Source organism: Capsicum annuum, chromosome 8, assembly GCF_002878395.1.
Source record: "Capsicum annuum cultivar UCD-10X-F1 chromosome 8, UCD10Xv1.1, whole genome shotgun sequence".
Classification (NCBI taxonomy): Eukaryota; Viridiplantae; Streptophyta; class Magnoliopsida; order Solanales; family Solanaceae; genus Capsicum; species Capsicum annuum.
The window spans coordinates 96038403-96057404 of NC_061118.1; the positions used below are offsets into that span (position 1 = coordinate 96038403).

At 36.9% G+C, this 19002-nt stretch overlaps 1 non-coding gene across 1 annotated transcript; it reads left to right on the forward strand.

The window, feature by feature from the left end:
* Positions 1–18681: 18681 nt before the first annotated feature.
* On the forward strand, positions 18682–18788 carry LOC124886776. The gene has a single exon (XR_007044186.1). It is a non-coding gene; the product is annotated as a small nucleolar RNA R71 (small nucleolar RNA).
* The last annotated feature ends 214 nt before the right edge of the window (positions 18789–19002 follow it).

Here is a 19002-nt window from a genome sequence, read left to right on the forward strand (position 1 = left end):
ACACGATTTAGCATGATAGTAAAATATTATGTTGGACAATATAGCTCAATTGCTATAAAAAGGCACCCACGGGCTATATGGTTCAGCTTTCCTTATTGAAAAGGCCCTAGTATGTGTTAGCCGTATGAACCAGAGGTACCAAGAAAGACCAAGGTATGCCCCAACCCTGCGTTACTCCTAGATTCAATTATATTATAGTGTGAATCACACACATAGTTATTAAGACCAACCCTCTATCAGCAAACATGAGTTTCTAATATCAGCCATTTAAGACTCTGACCTTTACGACTTAGCTACATCACCCCCATTAATCCCAATTAAACCAAGTTTCACATAACCCATTAATTAACTAACGAATTATAGATTAAGGCAAACCACAGGTATCTTCATATCATTTAGCTTGCAAGATCATAATTATACAATTCCATTTACTTAAGGGAATGTCTCGGCCCCCTTTGTTTATTAAATCAGGTTGGAGGAATGCCTCGATCTCCTTTAATTTATTAAATAAAAACATAGACAACAAGTTCTTCAAAATCCATGTTCTTTGTTTAATCATTTATGTAATGTAATAGTATAGGTGTGTAAGTCAAACCAAGTGACAATTCAATAATTCAATGCCATCTACACAAGTGGGTTGAGGGAATACAATTATTCAAAACCAATTTCCAAGTCCAAAAATTCAAAATTAGGGATTACCTCGACCCTCATTCAAATTCCCACATCCATGCACCTTATTAGTTTAAAAATATTCAATTCAAATCATGAACAACTCATGAAAACCATGGTAAAATAATTAAAAGATCAACCATTCCAAAATCCTCAATCCATGTCAAAACCTACATTTAAATCCATACAATTAAACCATTTAAAACAAATGATTTTCATAAAAAAGATTTGGGGAAGAGTAACATGCCTAAGATATCAAGATTTACGGAGAGAAATCAACCCTTGAAAGTTCTAGACTCTAATTTCTTAAAACCCTAGCTTGTTCTTGCCTTAGGGATTTAAGAGAGTTTGGTAGAGTGTTTATGACTGATAAGTGTTGAAAATAACACCCCAAAGGTGTTTTATTGTCAAGTGGTCTAAGTGGGTGAAAAGGGAAATAACTAGAATGCCCTTAATAAATAGATTGAAAATTGACTGCCCAATCGCTACGGGTCACATGATGACTTATAATGACTGACTATGAGTTATCCCGTAGACTCCTAACGACTGATTATGACTCATCCCTTACACTTGTAGTCTAGACAATATCATATGGTATGCACACTGGTCTCACTATAAGTCATACCCTACAACTTGTACTTAGACCTTACGATTCGTATGGTCTAGTCATTGTCAAGGCAGAAACATGTAGGCACCCTTACTGGTTAGGATACCAAAACCACTAGACGATTCGTAATGGGTCTTGGCAACTTATTAGGTGCAAATCATGACCAATACAGAGATTTAGACAAACATACTGGTCAGCTAAAATTAGAGTCCTATGACTCCTAGTGATACCCTACAACTCGTATGATGAGTCGTAGTCTGGGTATTGAGCTCAGAATTCAAGAAATTTTCAAAGGCCAAAATCTGGGGTGTCTCAATACCTGAAGACTCGAACAGGTGAAGATAGTGGGTCCGTATCTCACTCTTAATTTCTCAAGTGGCATCCTCCACTGGGCGATGCCTCCACTGAAACTTAACTACAGGGATATCCCTAGTGCGCAACTGCTTGACATTATTAGCCAAAATGAGCACCGGCTCCTTAAGAAAGGTCAAACGCTCATCTAACTGGACTGAGCCCTATACAATCTCATGAGATGGATCGGGAATGTATTGCCAAGAAATATTGACATAGAAAACTTGATGAACAACAACAAAATTTAGAGGTAGATCTAATTCATAAGCCACTTCACCAACTGCGCGAAGAATCTCAAAAGGTCCAATATATCTAGGACTGAGCTTGCCCATCGTCCCAAACCCAATCACATCCTTTATGGGCGATACATAGAGGAATACATGATCACCAACTCCAAATCTCAAAGAATAAAGCCTATGATCTGTATAGGCCTTTTACCTACTCTAAGCCACTCTCACCTATCCTAAATAATCAAAACTCTATCCAATAACTCCTGAAGAAAATCAGTATCACTAGGACTAACCTTGAAAGTCTCAAGACATCCAATCGGAGAACAACATATCCTACCATACAAAGAAAAAGGCACCATCTCAATATTTGAATGATAGCTATTATTATACGCAAACTATGCCAAGGCTAAGTGTTTCTTCTATTGGCCTCCAAAATCTATAACAACGAATTAGAGCATATCCTCAAGAACCTGAATGGTTTATTCCGACTGACCATCTGTCTGCAGTTGAAAGACTGTACTAAGATCTACTTAAGTGGCCAAATCCTTCTGTAGTGCTCTCCAAACTCTCGAAGTGAGCATAGTACCACAATTTGAAATAATAGAAATGGGCACACCAAGCAAACTGACTATCTCCCGAATATAGATATGGGCCAATCTCTTAGCACTAAAGGACATCTTAATTGGAATGAAATATGATAAGTAGGTTAAACGATCTATAATGAACTAAATACCATTTAAACCATGGGAAATTCAAAGCAAACCACTAACAAAATCCATGGTAATTCGTCACCATTTTTATTCGGGAATGGTCAACCTCTTAGTCAAGACACCTGGTTATTGATGCTCTACCTTTACTTGTTGGAAAAATAGGAAACTAGCCATAAAGTCTTCTACATCCCCCTTCATACCACTCCACCCATAGTGCTATCTCAAATCTCTTTACATCTTGGTTGCGTCAGGATGAATCAAATATCTAGAGCTATGATACTCATGCAAAAACAACTTAATCATGTCATCAATCCTCGAAACACAAATGTAGCTATCAAATCTCAAAATACCTCAGAATCTATGATGTTTCTATCAGGCTCACCACTCAATACCTGATCACGAAGGAAGTGAAGCTTACTATCATCAAACTGACGATCTCAAATCTGTTCAAATAATAAAGACCCCGCCTAAACATTAGCAAGAATCCTCTAATGGTCTGTAATGTCAAGGCGAACCATTATGTTGGCTAAGGACTGGATGTCATGTGCCAACGGTCTCTGAGAAACTAAAATATAGGCCAAGCAACCCATACTCACTACCTTCTGACTCAAGGCATCTGCTAGCACATTTGCCTTAACTGGATGATACAAGATCAAAATATCATAATCCTTAAGCAACTCCATACATCTAGTCTACTTAGAATTAAGATCCCTTTGGGACATAAATTGCTAAAAACTGTGATGATTGGTGAAAATCTCATAATGTACACCATAAAGATAATGCCTCCAAATCTTAGGCAAAAAAAATTGCGTTGCCAACTCCAAATCATGAGTGGGGTAGTTACGCTAGGGCAGCTTAAGCTATCTAGAAGCATAAGAAAGAAATGATCCTGCTGCATTAATACACAACCCAAACCAACACTAGAAGCATAAAAAAACATGGTGTGTCCCTCACCCTTAACAGGAAGAGCTAAAATAGGAGCTTAAGTAAGAAAATCCTTGAGCTTTCCTGTCACAAGAAAAAAATGAAGGTCATGATATCACTTGTCGTGGTGTACCTTGACAAGTAAGCCTATCACTTAAACTGATACATAAAGAGAAAAAAGACCAAAATATCCAAAGGTAAGGCTTCTAGAACGAAGCTGAACCATATAAGTGATCATAACAATGCGGAAAGAACTTATCCAAAATACCAATTATGCCTTAAACTAGGTGTCAATAGTGTAAGAACTACTAATACAATCTAGAATCAAATACATCAGAAAAATAACCACAAAGGAATACTATATGTCTCCGAATACTAATAAAGGCTATATAAAGATGGAGGTGAACTCTGAACGCATGAATATCCAACTGCTACCTTGGAAGCTCCAAAAATTGCCCAAGTCAAGCAAGCTAAGGCGCACTCAGGCTAGGACCTGCACCGAAAGGGCGCAATAGGTAGGAGTATGGTCTATTTATACTCAGTAGGTATCTTAGACCGACCAAGAAAAATAGTAAATAAAGCATACAAAATATACACTAAGGGCACGCCAAGTGCAATCAGAAAATGTCCCACAACGGTAATCCACACTGCTTGCACTAAAAGTTCTATAATATCCATATATAATACAACAACACATAAGATAAGGATAGAAATATACACAATATCACATACAGGTAGAACAAAAGAGGGACATGTATAATCAAGATCATCAAGTACAATTAAAGGAAGATAGAATAATTAGACGTTAACAAGTCAAGATCTAGAACCAATAGGTAGATGATAAATCAATATGACAATTCAAACACAACTTAAACATAATAAAGTGGGTGCAATATATATGACGGTGATGATGATAATGATGATAATGCATGGTATTGGCACACAACCTCAAGTTTGGCACACAACCTTAAGTTTGGCACACAGCCTCAAGTTTTGCACACAGCCTTAAGTTTGGCATGCAACCTTAAGTTTGGGACACAACCTCAAGTTTGGAACACAACCTCAAGATCACCAATATCCTCAACTCTTCTCCGACATGATCCTTCGCAGATGGTTCATAAAATCCAATATCCAATACCAATATTCAATATTCTAGTGTTTCCATATTTTCAAAGCACATACATAACATAAGATATAAATCAAGTATACATACATGACAAAAAGAATATTTAAAGCAAAAAAACAAAAAAGTGAAATGATGCGTATGAAGAAATGAGAATGACAATGCAATGTTCACAACCATTCAAAATGAGTATTTCCCGAACCAATCCACGTGATGTATTTTCACACCCAATCCATATGATGTATTTCCATAACCAACCACAATGTTACAATTTCACAACCACATGAGCCAATATCCACTTATTACTTCCATTTCATCCATGAATTTCTACATGTCTCATATACCAATAAGTATGGATACATCACAATATACCAATGAAATAACATTAGATATTTCAACAACACAATACAATTATTAACATGTATTCAAGGCTATTAAAACTACATAGGACCCCACACGGTCACACATATCACACCATATCTCAATTTCAATAATTACATCATATATAGGCCCCCATACGGGTACAAAATATAGATTACCATTTTTCATAATTAGTTTCGACCTTTAACATGTATTTTGTACTATCATTCACTTCCCATCTCAGTCTGAAAAAGTTAAGCTATTACCTACCTCGAATGCTAAAATCGATCCTCTACACTTTGAATCCATGACATTACTTTTAACGAATGATACCAAACTCCACTAAAAACATCAAATATAAAATCTACGCATCAAAATAAAAACAACGATGCCCATACTGACTATTTTTGGTTCAGGGTCAAAACGGACCCCCGAAACGGGTTTCTAAAAACGAAGAGAAAAATTAAAACTTTACTTCAAAAATATTTTCCCATATGATTAGGAATCTGCAGCTAAAAACCCAAGTCAAATCAAGTAAAAAATGAGATTCAAATTGAAGAAAAATTATTTTTTAGCTTTACCGAGTAAAATCTTTGAAATCTGGACTAAAATCAAGAATCGAGGTTGTTTTGAAGGTTAAATTGATGAAAAACTAGTAATTATAAGATAAAAATATTATTTAAGTGAAAAGGAGTGAAATTAGGGTTTAAAATTAAGCCCAAAGATTTTTGAGAAATTTATCAAGAAATTACTAAGAAAATATAAATTCTTACCATAAATTCGTAATAAATATAGGTTAATCTAGCATCCTAAGCTCCCACGAGCTTTACTTTTAAGCTCCCACCCTATTTTAGGGTTTAACTCTCACGAGACAAGATAAAAAAAATGAGCAAAATAGGCCCCAGAACTGGTATAAATAGTGCAGATTTTTCTGCACAACTTTCGGAAAAAAGCTATTTTTTTAGTATAATCCGGACTTCGACGGGGTGTTTGGAATTCGTTTGGAGTCCGATACATGCAAATGAACTATGAAACCATACTAAATTCGACAATCTGGACACGATCGCGATATCAGATTTTCAGAGAAACATTGTTTTACAAAGTTGACCCCCGAAACCTAAAATCACAATTTCCCAAATTGAGGGTCAAAATGAGATTCAAAAGCCGTAAAATCACACCAAACATGCTAACACCCTAACATCGACATTTAGGATCTGCTGGTAAAGTTCTATTTTCCATCCGAAGTCATTTTGACCAAATGTGGGTCCACACCCATATTTCTAATTTTTCAACTTTCCGACCAATAGGTCGAATTAAGCTTGGGTGCACCGGGACCCGAAACAAAGGTCTACCTATCCTAAAATCTATATTTTGGAGCTACTGGCATAGTTCATTTGTCCATCCATTGTACGGATCAAAGGATACCCACATAAGTTCAAAATAAGGCTCTCGAAGCTATAAAGAACCATAATATCGCATAAATGATTCCAAAATACATCGAAAATTATGCCAATCTCTCCCACACTATAGAAATACCATAATGAAACTACAGAGAGGGGTAAAACATTCAAATCGCACAAAATCATATATTTCATCAAATTTTTAGGTCATTACATTATTCACCATTGATAATCTAGTTTGTTCTTGAACTAAGTCAAAGAAATACCTGAATCTATGAAGAGATAAAGATAAGAACTATGCATATCAGACTCGACCTCCTAAGTAGCCTCATCTACAGGTCAATATCGCTATTTGACCTTAACCACAGGGATCACTCTAGAGCGTAACCGCCAAACACCCTTTTACCAAAGTGGAGACCGGCTTCTTAAGAAACGACAATTTCTCATCTAACTGAACTGACTCAAAACGACTGACATGAGACTCATCATGAATATAAGAGTGAAGCATAGAATCATGATTAACTGGATGAATAGATGATAGATCAGGGGAAAAGACAACTCATAAGCCATATCACCAACTATCATTTCTGCTCTTCCCAAACCCCATCACACCCTTCATGGGTGAAACTCAAAGTAAAATACGACCACCAACACCAAATCTCAAGGCACGAAGTCTACGATCAAAATAGCACTTCTGCCTACTTTGAGCCGCTCTAAGTCTATCATGAAGGACCCGGACTCTATCCAAAGACTTACGAAGCAAGTCTACAGCCCGAGGTCTCATCTCTAAAACATCAAGCTAACCCATCGAGGAGCGACAACGTCTATGATACAACACCTCAAAAGGATCCATGTCGATATTGGAATGGTAGCTATTATTATATCTAAACTCTACTAAAGTCAAATGTTGCTCCCACTAGCCACCAAAATCCATCACATAAGCATGAAGCATATCCTCTAAAACCTAAATTGTATGCTCTGACTGACCATCAGTCTGAGGATGAAACATCATACTAAGATGAAACATCATACTAAGATCAACTCATGTATCCAACTCATCCTGAAAAGTATTCCAAAAGTGAGGTTTGAACACGAAACCTTAATCTGAAATAATGGATACTCGCACATCATGAAGATGCATAATCTCACAAATGTAGATACGAGCCAGCCTCTCAGCATTGAATGAGACCAGAATTAGAATAAAATGATCTAACTTGGTCAATCGATCCACGATGACCTAAACACTGTCAGAAACATGAGATGTATGAGGTAAACCAGTCATAAAGTCCACAGTGATCCATTCCCACTTCTACTCAAGAATGAGTAACCTCTAAAGCAAACAATTATGTCTCATATGCTCGACCTTCACATAGGTCCTGAGCAACAAAATACATTATTTCTCTTCTCATACCACCCTACCGGTAGTGCTGTCTTAAATCATGATACATCTTAGTCACACCTAGATAGATAGAATATCTGGAACAATGGGCCTTCTCTAAGATCAACCAAATTTAATCAGCTATTCTCGACACACAAACTCGTCCCCCAATCCTCAAAACACCATCTAAATTAAGTAAGGCTTTCTTACCTCCCTACTCAATACTTTATCTCAAATCAAACTCAATCCAACATGGTCAAACTGATAAGATTGAATCTGCTCTATCAAAGAAGATCTAGCCTCCACAAATGCCAAAACTCACCTGTTGCATCTCTACACATAGGAAAATGTATGTGATCGTGCAAGTAATATAATGACTTAGACAATCAGACATCGTTCCCTCGAGGATTAATAAGCTAGAAATTTATTTAATCTTTAGTTCAAGACAATTTAGTATTAAGTGTTTAATTGTATTAAGATTAAGATTGTTCTGTAAATAAAATACAAATTACCAAACAATAAATAATTAGTGATGACTAAAGCAAATTAAGCAACGGTTGTAAACAATAATGACGATGATTCCACGGTTGAGGTATAGTGAACAATCATACAATTCTCTTTTCTTTTCATAGTCTACTTGGTTATCGGGTTGATGGTTCGCAAGGTTAATGCCACAATCTTAGTCTCCCGACCTCAAATCTTCTATCTATTGAATGTTGTAACTACAACTCCCATAGAATTACAACAAATCTTCTAGATTCATGAAGTTGTCATCCTGCAAGTTAACCAAGCAAGACTTCCAGGTATATCCCTATCCTTGATGCTAATTCAAACCCCTTATTTTATAAAAGAATAAGAACTTTGCTCCCTAATTTCTTAATTCTATCCTATAATTCTTCACCCGGATTCACATAGAAATATAAATTTATTCTAATGTTGGCTAATCATTAAATTAGTAAGCTCAAGAAATTAAGAACAACCCATGTGATAATCCAAAAAGAAAATATGAATAAAAATATTAAAGAGTACTCATGTTCTTAGCCTCAACCCCAGAAAGGGGGTGTTTAGCGACTCATATTTGAATTAACCATCCAAAATAAGTAACAAATCAAGCCCAAATCAATCCTTTAAATAAAGAAATTCAAAAGAATGTTCTTGAACCCTAAAAGAGAGAAGTTTTTATTTTTTCCACTGCTGCTCTGCTTGACAAAAGTCCCCCACATTATCTTGGATTTTTCCTTTTATAGCTGGGATGAAATAGTTAAAATATTCCTGATTTATCCACTCGGCGCATCACGCCATATCTTCAATTGCTATTTTGCATTAACATCTATGAAATCGCGAAGCTCAAGTACACCCCAATATTTGTAAAATGCACCCTCACCGCGATGTGCCACTGGATTGGGACAATTGCGAAATAATCATCCTTCGCGATATGCTAAACATTCAGGTCACCAAATTTGATAAACAAAACTTCTCTGCGACGCAGTGGTTTCGCAAACCTTTTCTAGAATTCGACCATTGCTATTTTGTTACTCATCGCGACGTGGATTGTCTTCTAATAAGGATTTCTTCATTCCATCTTCCCTTTTTTCAGCTTAATTTCAGTCCCTTGCATTCCTTTACTACTTCCATATCCTCCTTGTATCAAATTATGCACAATTCTTTATGATTTTGATCCTGAAAGTATTGATCATATCCAATAGGCACAAAATGGAATAGAAGCTGAATTATACTTAAGAATTCGTACAAAGGTTCCTAAACTAAGTGCAAATCTGGGTGCATATTAGTGCTTTGAGCATATAAATATGACCAAGATCACCACCCCACACTTAAAACATTGTTCGTCCTCGAACACATGAATTCAAATACATAATTCCTTCTCTTTTCATCACAGTCTCAAAGTTATGTGGCCATGAGCACTTACACTTTACAATAACGAATTCTCAATTCATCTTGTCAAAATAGTTTTGAGCTCAAGAAATATTTTAGTACAAATTCTTCTCTCTTTAATAATGAATTTCTAACATTTCGGGAATCTCAATTAAAGAAACATAATAGGAAGTCTGGCTTTCATCCGCCTACATCCTCACTCAAGGAAACTTCCCCATATTCACTCACAATGGTAACTGTATAACAATAGGGGACTATCAAATCAAATCGCTCACTCGCAACAAAGAATTCGTACATGCTAGTGAATGAACCATAAGCTTGCCCATAGTGTTCTACTTCACTAGTAGTTAGATGTTTAGGTGAAGAATCAACTAGGTCTTTTCTGGACTGTAATAAAGTCTTAAGGACAGGTAGGTACTATTTTATAGGAATAGTGACTATTGCTCCTAAGCGTTTAAATACAAGAACTGTCAATTCACTCTGTTTTCCAACCCCAATTTATCCTTCTATTTCTCCCCATGTTTTCATTTGTCAACACCTTTTTCAATTATCTTATTTTCTCATACTAGGTTGGGAGTATTAACTATTTATTCCATATTCTTGTTAGGCACCCCTATTATAGCCACCCTTAGCTTAAGCTTAAAGGCCTTCACTAAGGTGCACATTATCCAACTAGACCATGGACAAAGCAGGTTCATTGTAACATTTCTATTTACTAACTCCCAATTAACCCAGCATCATCAAACATCAATAACCTCTATTTTGGGGGCATCAACTGATTAGCCTTCTTTTCTCCTTTTCTCTCTTAATCTTCTCCTAGTCTTATATTAAAAATGCTCAGGAGCTTATTTGGATCAAATTATGATTCAGCAAAGAAGGGGTAAGGTTTCATAACAGGCTACCAAAGAAAAAGGCTTAAGGTTCAAATGGGCTGACTAAGATTATGCACCAAGGGAGAGCTGTTAAAATAAAAAACAAGGCTATCAAAAAATTGCCTACATCACTTCCTGCACCAACACCCTTTATTTTGCTTTGTAAACACACCGGGCAAGTTCTAGTCATTTCTATTCATATAGAATATATACTAATCCTCACACTCATAGTGCATGTATGGAATCGGCCAAACATTCCCAATCATGATATTTATTAAATTCAACATTAAGCCAATACATCAAATTTCATTTATCGAGATTGAATCCTCAGCACTTAAATAAAAACACTCTTATGCTAAAATTAGTTTCAATTATTGCAAAAATGGACTATTTCACACTTTTCTCTAAGATAGTGATTATTTTCTCCTAAATTTCTTTACTTTGTACGACCATTCCCCTTAAGACGGTCGTCATCCATCTATCATAGGGGATGGTAACTAACTATGACTATTTATTCCTAATTACCAAATAGGGCACAAACAAACGTAACTACTTAAAACTGAACTTGCCAATGAGGGCAAAACTAACAATAAAAGAATACTTTTAAACTGAAATAGCATGAGATAAATACCAAAGACGGAAAATTGTAATCCACAAAATCAAAGTTACTAACTATTACAGACAAATGTTCCGAATAGATAATACTTCAAACCAACACAACAACACAAAAAAAAACATTGTTCAGTCGAATAACAGAAAAATGCAAGAGAATATGAACCCACCACCCCACACTTAAAATAAAGCACTGTCCTAGTGCTTCCAATTAAGCTTATAGTAGGGTGAAAGTATACTTCCTAATCAATCAAAAGGGACTATAAAAGCCATGTCCACAGCAGCCACATCTCCATCATTGCCATCATCGTCAACTTTAATATCATCAGATTGATCCTACTCATAAGAATCCATGTCGGAATCCCTATACCTTTGTTCTTCATCTGTGGGTATATTTTAATCAACAGGCTTCACTAAATCTGGGCCAGTCCTCAACATGGTCCTAACATGATGGCCAAGTGGATAATCGAGCTCTACAATGTGGAGCTCCTCTGGCATAGCAGGTCTGCCTCCAATCCATGACATCATCATCATGAGGCCATAAAACCTACCCAACACCTCATCAGTTCATGTATGTCGCTCCATCATATTCAAAATTGGGCTAGATGCACCAGATGTGCTTCGAGTAGTAGTGATATCCATGGGACGAGTGATCACCTCAGGTTTATAATCAAGATCCTCTTCATCCACCCTATGCCTTCTTAAAATCTAGTTAGAAAACCACCAAATCCAAAGTTACGACCCATCTGGGTACGTACTTTCTTCATAGCAGAAAAAATTACACTTCCCATATTAATTTCCACATCAGCACACATTAGGACATAAATTAAACATACCCTATCCTAAATCTCCTTAGTCATATGCTTGCCTTGTATCAAGCATGAATACACCATACGACCCCATATTTGTTCTTCCTTGTTCATCTGAGAGTAGGGAAATAAGAATGCAAAGCTATAACTCGATGCCTCATCCAACGGGCTGAGGATCACTGGCCATACAACAAATGCCTGATGTGTGCATAAGGAAGAGAAACAATAAACTGACACAACAAATTTGGGTTTGTCTCTGGGATATCCAACAGCTCATTAACATCAGCAGCAGTGAATCGAATCACTTTTTCTTTAACTTTCAACAAATGTTCAGAATAGATGGGGTCCCAATTGGCATAGAACTCTCTAAAAAGATGCAAGTTGCACTCAGTCGGCTGATAAAAAATGAAATTCATATTGAGAACCTCGATTCGCCATACCATAGAAGAACACTCTCTCATCAAGCTGGCCCAATTGATATAAACCTCCGAAATATACTTAGCATCAGTATGCTTAGTATACCACTGCTTTCCAGCCTTCCTTATAGCCGTGAAACCAAATTTTCAAACTTGCCCCCACTAAAGTGGAGGGGCCTTAGGCACTCTATTTAATTGCTCTTCAGACGGTCGGCTTCTCTTCCTCGCAGGGGCAGAAGGCCCTGCCTTTGCCTTGAGCTTGCTTGACTGATCTTCCATTATGCCTGAGATTAAAAAATGTAACAAACTATGCAAATGATTAAACTTAGGATTAGCTGAACTGAATGTACATTACGGGTGCCTTTACACCCCACACTTAGTTTGTTAGCCAAACACCTACGTTAACAACCAAGGTACTTAGACTTTCCTTTTTTTAGCCCTTAATATCACAGATATAGATAGCACATTCAAGGTACTCATTCCCATTATCCCTCGCTATTTCCTCAACACAAAACATCAGTGAATAAGGGTATATACACAGTGGAATGCAATCACCCCCAATTTCTTACACGGTTTAGCTTGACACCTTCCTATCCTCTCAACTAGCATAAAAAATATTTACCACCCTGATCCCAACTACAGATAACAGTCAATTTTGCTCTCAGTGATTCAAAGTACTGATAAGTAGGCTAAGACATCACAAATTTGACAAAATATCAAAGGCAATGCTAATATGAACAAGTATTAGGAAAGGGAAAACAAAATTATGTATAAAAACACTAACAATCCTTACAAAATGTAACAAGAGAGGTAATAAATTAAAAAATAAATAAGAACTTACCTCTACAATTTAGAGAAAGATGAGAAAAAGTAAACAATTCTTGAAGTTTAAAGGAGAGGGAATGAGAGGCAGTGCACAAGGGTTTGGGGAGGTTATATTTATAGAGGGACGGGTCGGGTTAGGTCAATTAAATTATTATGTCCTAGTTAATCCCACTCCATGATGCGGTAGTATCACAAAGACTTACTGGATAAGACCAATTACCATTTACCTGTCCACCGCGACGGACTACGATTCGGGTTTAGTCACTGGAAATTAAAAATTTTCAAATGTCCAAGTTTTGCGTCGTGCTACAAATCATGACTATCCACTGTAATTTGACAATTCTCAATTTACATGTCTTTATATCACGGTGAGAATCGCGTTTAGTCACTTGAAATTGACAATTGTCAAAATTCCTAGTTCCGCATCACGCTATTCATTAAACTCAGATTCTTTACGCAAATTTTCACTCTTTTCTTACCTGAGTAAATCCCCAAGTACACAAATCATTTTGTGAACCTGATTGCTTTCCTTAATTGTGGTAATATCCTTATTTCCTTTGAAATTCCCTACAATCTCAAACGAAAACAGCAAAAATTGTAAGTAAAAATGGGTTGCCTCCCACTCAGCACCTTAGTTTTGGTCATGGCACGACTCATTTTTTAGTTTTTTTCTTTTCTTTTTGATTTTACAAGAAAGAAATTAAACTACCTATTACAATACATGTGTGGGATGCCTCCCACATAGTGCCTTAGTTTACATCGTGGCACGACTCAGCTCATCATCACTTATAAACAAAAGTAATTGATTTTCTGTGCTTATCTGGATGATCAGCCCAATAATTCTTTACACATTGTCCATTCTCTGTCTTCTTTTTATTCCATAACTCCATAGCTCCATGGGGTGTCATGCGCACCACTTCAAAAGGTCTAGACCATTTTGATCGTAATTTTCCTGAAAACAACTTAAGCCATGAATTAAACAACAATACAAGTTGCCCGAGTTCAAATTCCCTAAATTGAATGTGCTTGTCATGCCATCGTTTGGTCTTCTCCTTGTAAAGCTTAGCATTTTCATATGCGTGGAGTTTAAACTCATCAAGCTCATTCAGTTGCAATAACCTTTTTTCTTCTCTGATAGTCATCTCAAAATTCAGTTTTTTCACAGCCCAATATGCTTGGTGTTCCAACTCTATAGGAAGATGACAAGCCTTACCATACACTAAGCGATATGGAGATGTCCCAATGGGCGTTTTGTACGCTTTTCGATATGCCTACAGTGCATCATCCAATTTCTCTATCCAATCTTTTCTCTACCCATTCACGGTCTGCTGAAGTATTTGCTTAATTTCCCGATTGGATACCTCTACTTGTCCACTCATTTGAGGATGGTATGAAATGACCACCTTTTGCTGAACACCATATTTAGCAAAAATATTCTTGAACCAGTTGTTAATAAAGTGTGTACCTCCATAACTAATTATTGCTTTTGGTGTACCAAATCTAGAAAATATATTCTTCTTCACAAACTTCAGCACCACTCTTGCATCATTAGTCGGACTTGCCATAGCTTCCACCCATTTAGCTACATAGTCATCTTCAATAAGAATGTACAAATTACCTTTTGAAGGTGGGAAGGGGCACATAAAATCAATCCCTTATACATTAAATAATTCTACTACTAAAATATTAGTCAGGGGTATCTCATGATTCCTGGTTATCGTACCCAACCTTTGGCATTGATCAAAACTCTTCACAAACACCACTACATCTCTAAACAGAGTCGGTCAAAAAAAACTTGATTGCAATAATTTCCTCGCAGTCTTCTCACCACCATGATGTCCCCCATATGGTGATGAGTGGCAATTTTGTAACACCTTTACAAATTCAGCCTCTGGAATACACCTACGAATCACTTCATATGGACCCTACTTGAAAAGGTATGGTTCATCCCAAATATAAGCACGAGAATCATGAAGTAATTTCTTCCTTTGTTGTGAGATGGTTTCAGGAGGATACACCCCACAAACTATCAGGTTTACAATGTCAGCATACCATGGAAACTCAACTACTTCTAATAACAATAACTTCTCATTAGGAAAGTCTTCCTTGATACTCTGAAAGTCATCTACAATATGGTCTCGATTTTCCAACCGTGACAAGTGATCAACAACTTAATTTTCAGCTCCCTTTCTATCACGCACCTCAAGATCAAATTCTTGAAGTAGCAAAATCCACCTGACTAGTTTTGGATTTGAATCCTTTTTGTTCATAAGATACTTAATGGAAGCATAGTCTGTATGAACAATGACCTTGGTACCAATTAATTAAGATCGAAACTTATCAAATGCATATACCACAGCCAATATCTCTTTCGCTGTAACTGTGTAGTTAACTTAAGTATCATTCAGTACCTTGCTAGCATAGTAGATTGATCGACATGCCTTCTCTTTTCTTTGACCCAACACTTCTCCCACTGCAATATCACTAGCATCACACATTAGCTATAAAGGTAACTCCCAATCTAGTGCTATGAAAATAAGTGCTTCCATCAACTTCATCTTGAGATTTTCAAAAGCTTCATGGCAATCAGCTCCAAACTCAAACTGGGCTTCTTTCTCTAACAATTTGCTCATGGGACTTGCAATCTTTGAGAAGTCTTGAATGAATCATCTATAGAACCCAACATATCCCAAGAAACTTCGCACGCCTTTGATTGTAACTGGATGAGGCAACTTTTCAATTACTTCAACCTTTTCTTTATCAACTTTCAGCTCTTTGCATGACACTTTATGGCCTAAGATAATTCCTTCCTTTACCATGAAATGACATTTTTCCCAATTCAACACCAAGTTTGTTTCTTCGCACCGAGCTAGAACTTTGTCGAGATTTTGTAAACATTTTTCAAATGTATTCCCATACACAGAGAAATCATCCATGAATACCTCCATAAATTCCTTCACTATGTTTGAGAATATTGCCATCATACACCTTTGAAATATAGTAGGTGCATTATATAATCAAAAGGGCATACGTCTGAAAACATATATACCATATGGACAAGTGAATGCGGTTTTTTCTTGGTCTTCCGGTGCTATGCTTATCTGATTATAGCCAGAGTACCCATCTAAAAATAATAATACTCTTGCCCTTTCAATCTATCCAGCATTTGGTCAATGAAGGGAATTGGATAATGATATGTACGAGTTGGTTCATTCAACATCTGATAACTATACATATTCTCCATCCAGTAACTATACCTGTGGGAACCAACTCGTTATCATCATTTGTCACCACTGTCATTTCTCCCTTCTTTGGTACACAATGCACTGGACTCACCCATTTGCTATCAGAAATTGGGTAAACAATACCACTGTCTAACCACTTGATCACCTCTTTTCGGACCACCTCCTTCATAACAGGATTCAACCTCTTTTATTGCTGCACTCTAGGTTTGTTTCCCCCTCCATGTAAATATTGTGCATACAAAATGCTAGATTGATTCCTAAAATATCAGACATCTTCCAACTAATCGCTTTCTTTCTCCTTTTGAGAACAGCTACAGCTTTCTGTACTTGTACATTGAATAATCCTGCAAAAAAAATAATAGGTAAGGTATCTTGATCACCAAGAAAAACATATTGTAAGTGAGGAAGAAGAACCTTAAGCTCTAAGTTAGGAGCTTTTTCAACTTAAGGCCTGGGTCGTGGACCAATTGGTCTGTTCAATGGCTTGATCAACACTTTATTTGTTTCAATTACAGCCAAATTCATAATCTGGACCAATTCCAAAGCTACCAAATCCCCATGCAGATCATAATCCATCAACGCTCGCTCTAATGGATCATCAGACAAGAGCAACTGCCTGAATCAAGATCAATAATCGATATTGAGGATAACTCCTCATATATGGCTGGCAATTTTAATGCTCTGTAGACATAAAAAACTTCTACTTTATCGTGTGCTCACATTGTTGTTTTTCTATCTGCCACATCAATGAGTGACTGCCTTATTGCTAAAAAGGATTGTCCCAAAATAAATGGAACAACTGGATCGACCTCAAAGTCAAGATTCACAAAGTCCATAGGAAAGATTAAAGATCTCACTTGGACCAGTACATCTTCAATAACACAATCTGGTCTAGCAAGTGACCTGTCTTCCAATTGCAACACAATAGTCATGGGTTTGGAGATTCCAAGACCCATCTTCCAGTATCATGAAGTGGGGATGAGATTTATGCTCGCTCCTAAGTCACACAATCCCTGTGAACAAATAATTTGACCAAGGGTAAGCTGTAATGCAAAACTCCCTTGATCCTTCAATTTTGTGGGTAGTTTATTTTGAATTTTCGATGTGCACTCTTGAGTAAGTACAGCTGTTGCATATTCAGTCAATCGATTCTTATTGGAAACAATATCCTTTAAGTATTTTGCATATTTTGGCACACTCTGTAGAATGTCAACAAGAGGAAGGTTTACTTGAACTTGCTTCAAAAAATCTAGAAACTTCTTAAAACTGGCTTTCTCTTGATGCTTTCTTGCCCTTTGAGGAAAGGGCAAGGGGGTAGTCTTCTTCTCTACACGAATCTCTTTACTATCTTTTTTTCTTCTTCTGCCTTTTCTTGCAAGCGATCATCAGTAACAACGGGGTTATCTTGCTCCTTCACTATCTCCTTCATTTGTAGCCTACTCCTCATTGTAACCGCATTTACTTTTTTAGGATTAGCCTCAGTATCGCTAGGCAATGCTCCTTGTGGCCTTGCATTTTGTGATCTTGCGATTTAACCTAACTATAACTCCAAATTTCTTGTGAGTAATTGCTGACTATTCAATTCAGCTGCAAACTATGCCTATTGAGCTTTCATGTCTACTGGAAACTGTGCGTGTTGAGCCATCAACAACTTAATCATCTACTCTATATTACTATTCTAGGCAGTTGCCTGATTATTCTCAATTGATTGTGGATTTGGTTGTACTGGTCCCTTATACTGATTTGTATTCTGGGCCTGATTTCCACCCTATGAGAAATTGGGATGGTTCCTCCAATTTGGATTATATGTATTTCCAAAATTCTGTTGCCCCTGACGATTTGTATTCCCCACTTAGTTGGCTGAATATGGATTAACAGAACATGCATCTGCTTATACTCATTGCTTCCACAAACTTCACACCATGCATATACCTGTTGGACTACATTTGCTGTGCCTGCTGGTTGAGTTGTACCCAACTTTAAGTTGTTAAGATGAGTAGTCATATGATTCTGCATTGCTGCAATCTGTGCTTGTAAAGCAGTGACCTGATCAACCTCCAAAACCCTTGTAACTTTCTTAAGAGCATTCCTCGAGTCTGCATGCCAATTCGGATTTCCTTGTGCAATTCAATTCAGCTAGGTATATAATTCTTCATATGTTTTCTCCAAAGCTTGACCCCTTGCTGCTGAATCCAAGAGAATCTTTGTATTAGACTCAAGGACTTCTATAAATGTATGCATAAAAACATCATTCGTTTGATGGTGAAGAGGACAACTCCTGAGCATGCCCTTAAATCTCTCCCAAGCTTGGTGGAGATTTTCTCTATCTTTTTGTCTGAAACTCAATATCTCACTTCTTAATCGAGCTATTTTTTGAAATGGTAAAAATCGAATGAGAAACGTTCGAGCATATTCTTCCCATGTAGTGATGGATTGGTGTGGTTAAGCAAGTATCCATCTCTTTGCTTCCCCTAGTAGAGAAAAGGGAAAGAGTGTCAATCTAACATAATCAACACTCACATCTTTAGGAATATATGTATCGCTTATCTCCAGGAAGTTTCGTAAGTGCTGTTGTGGA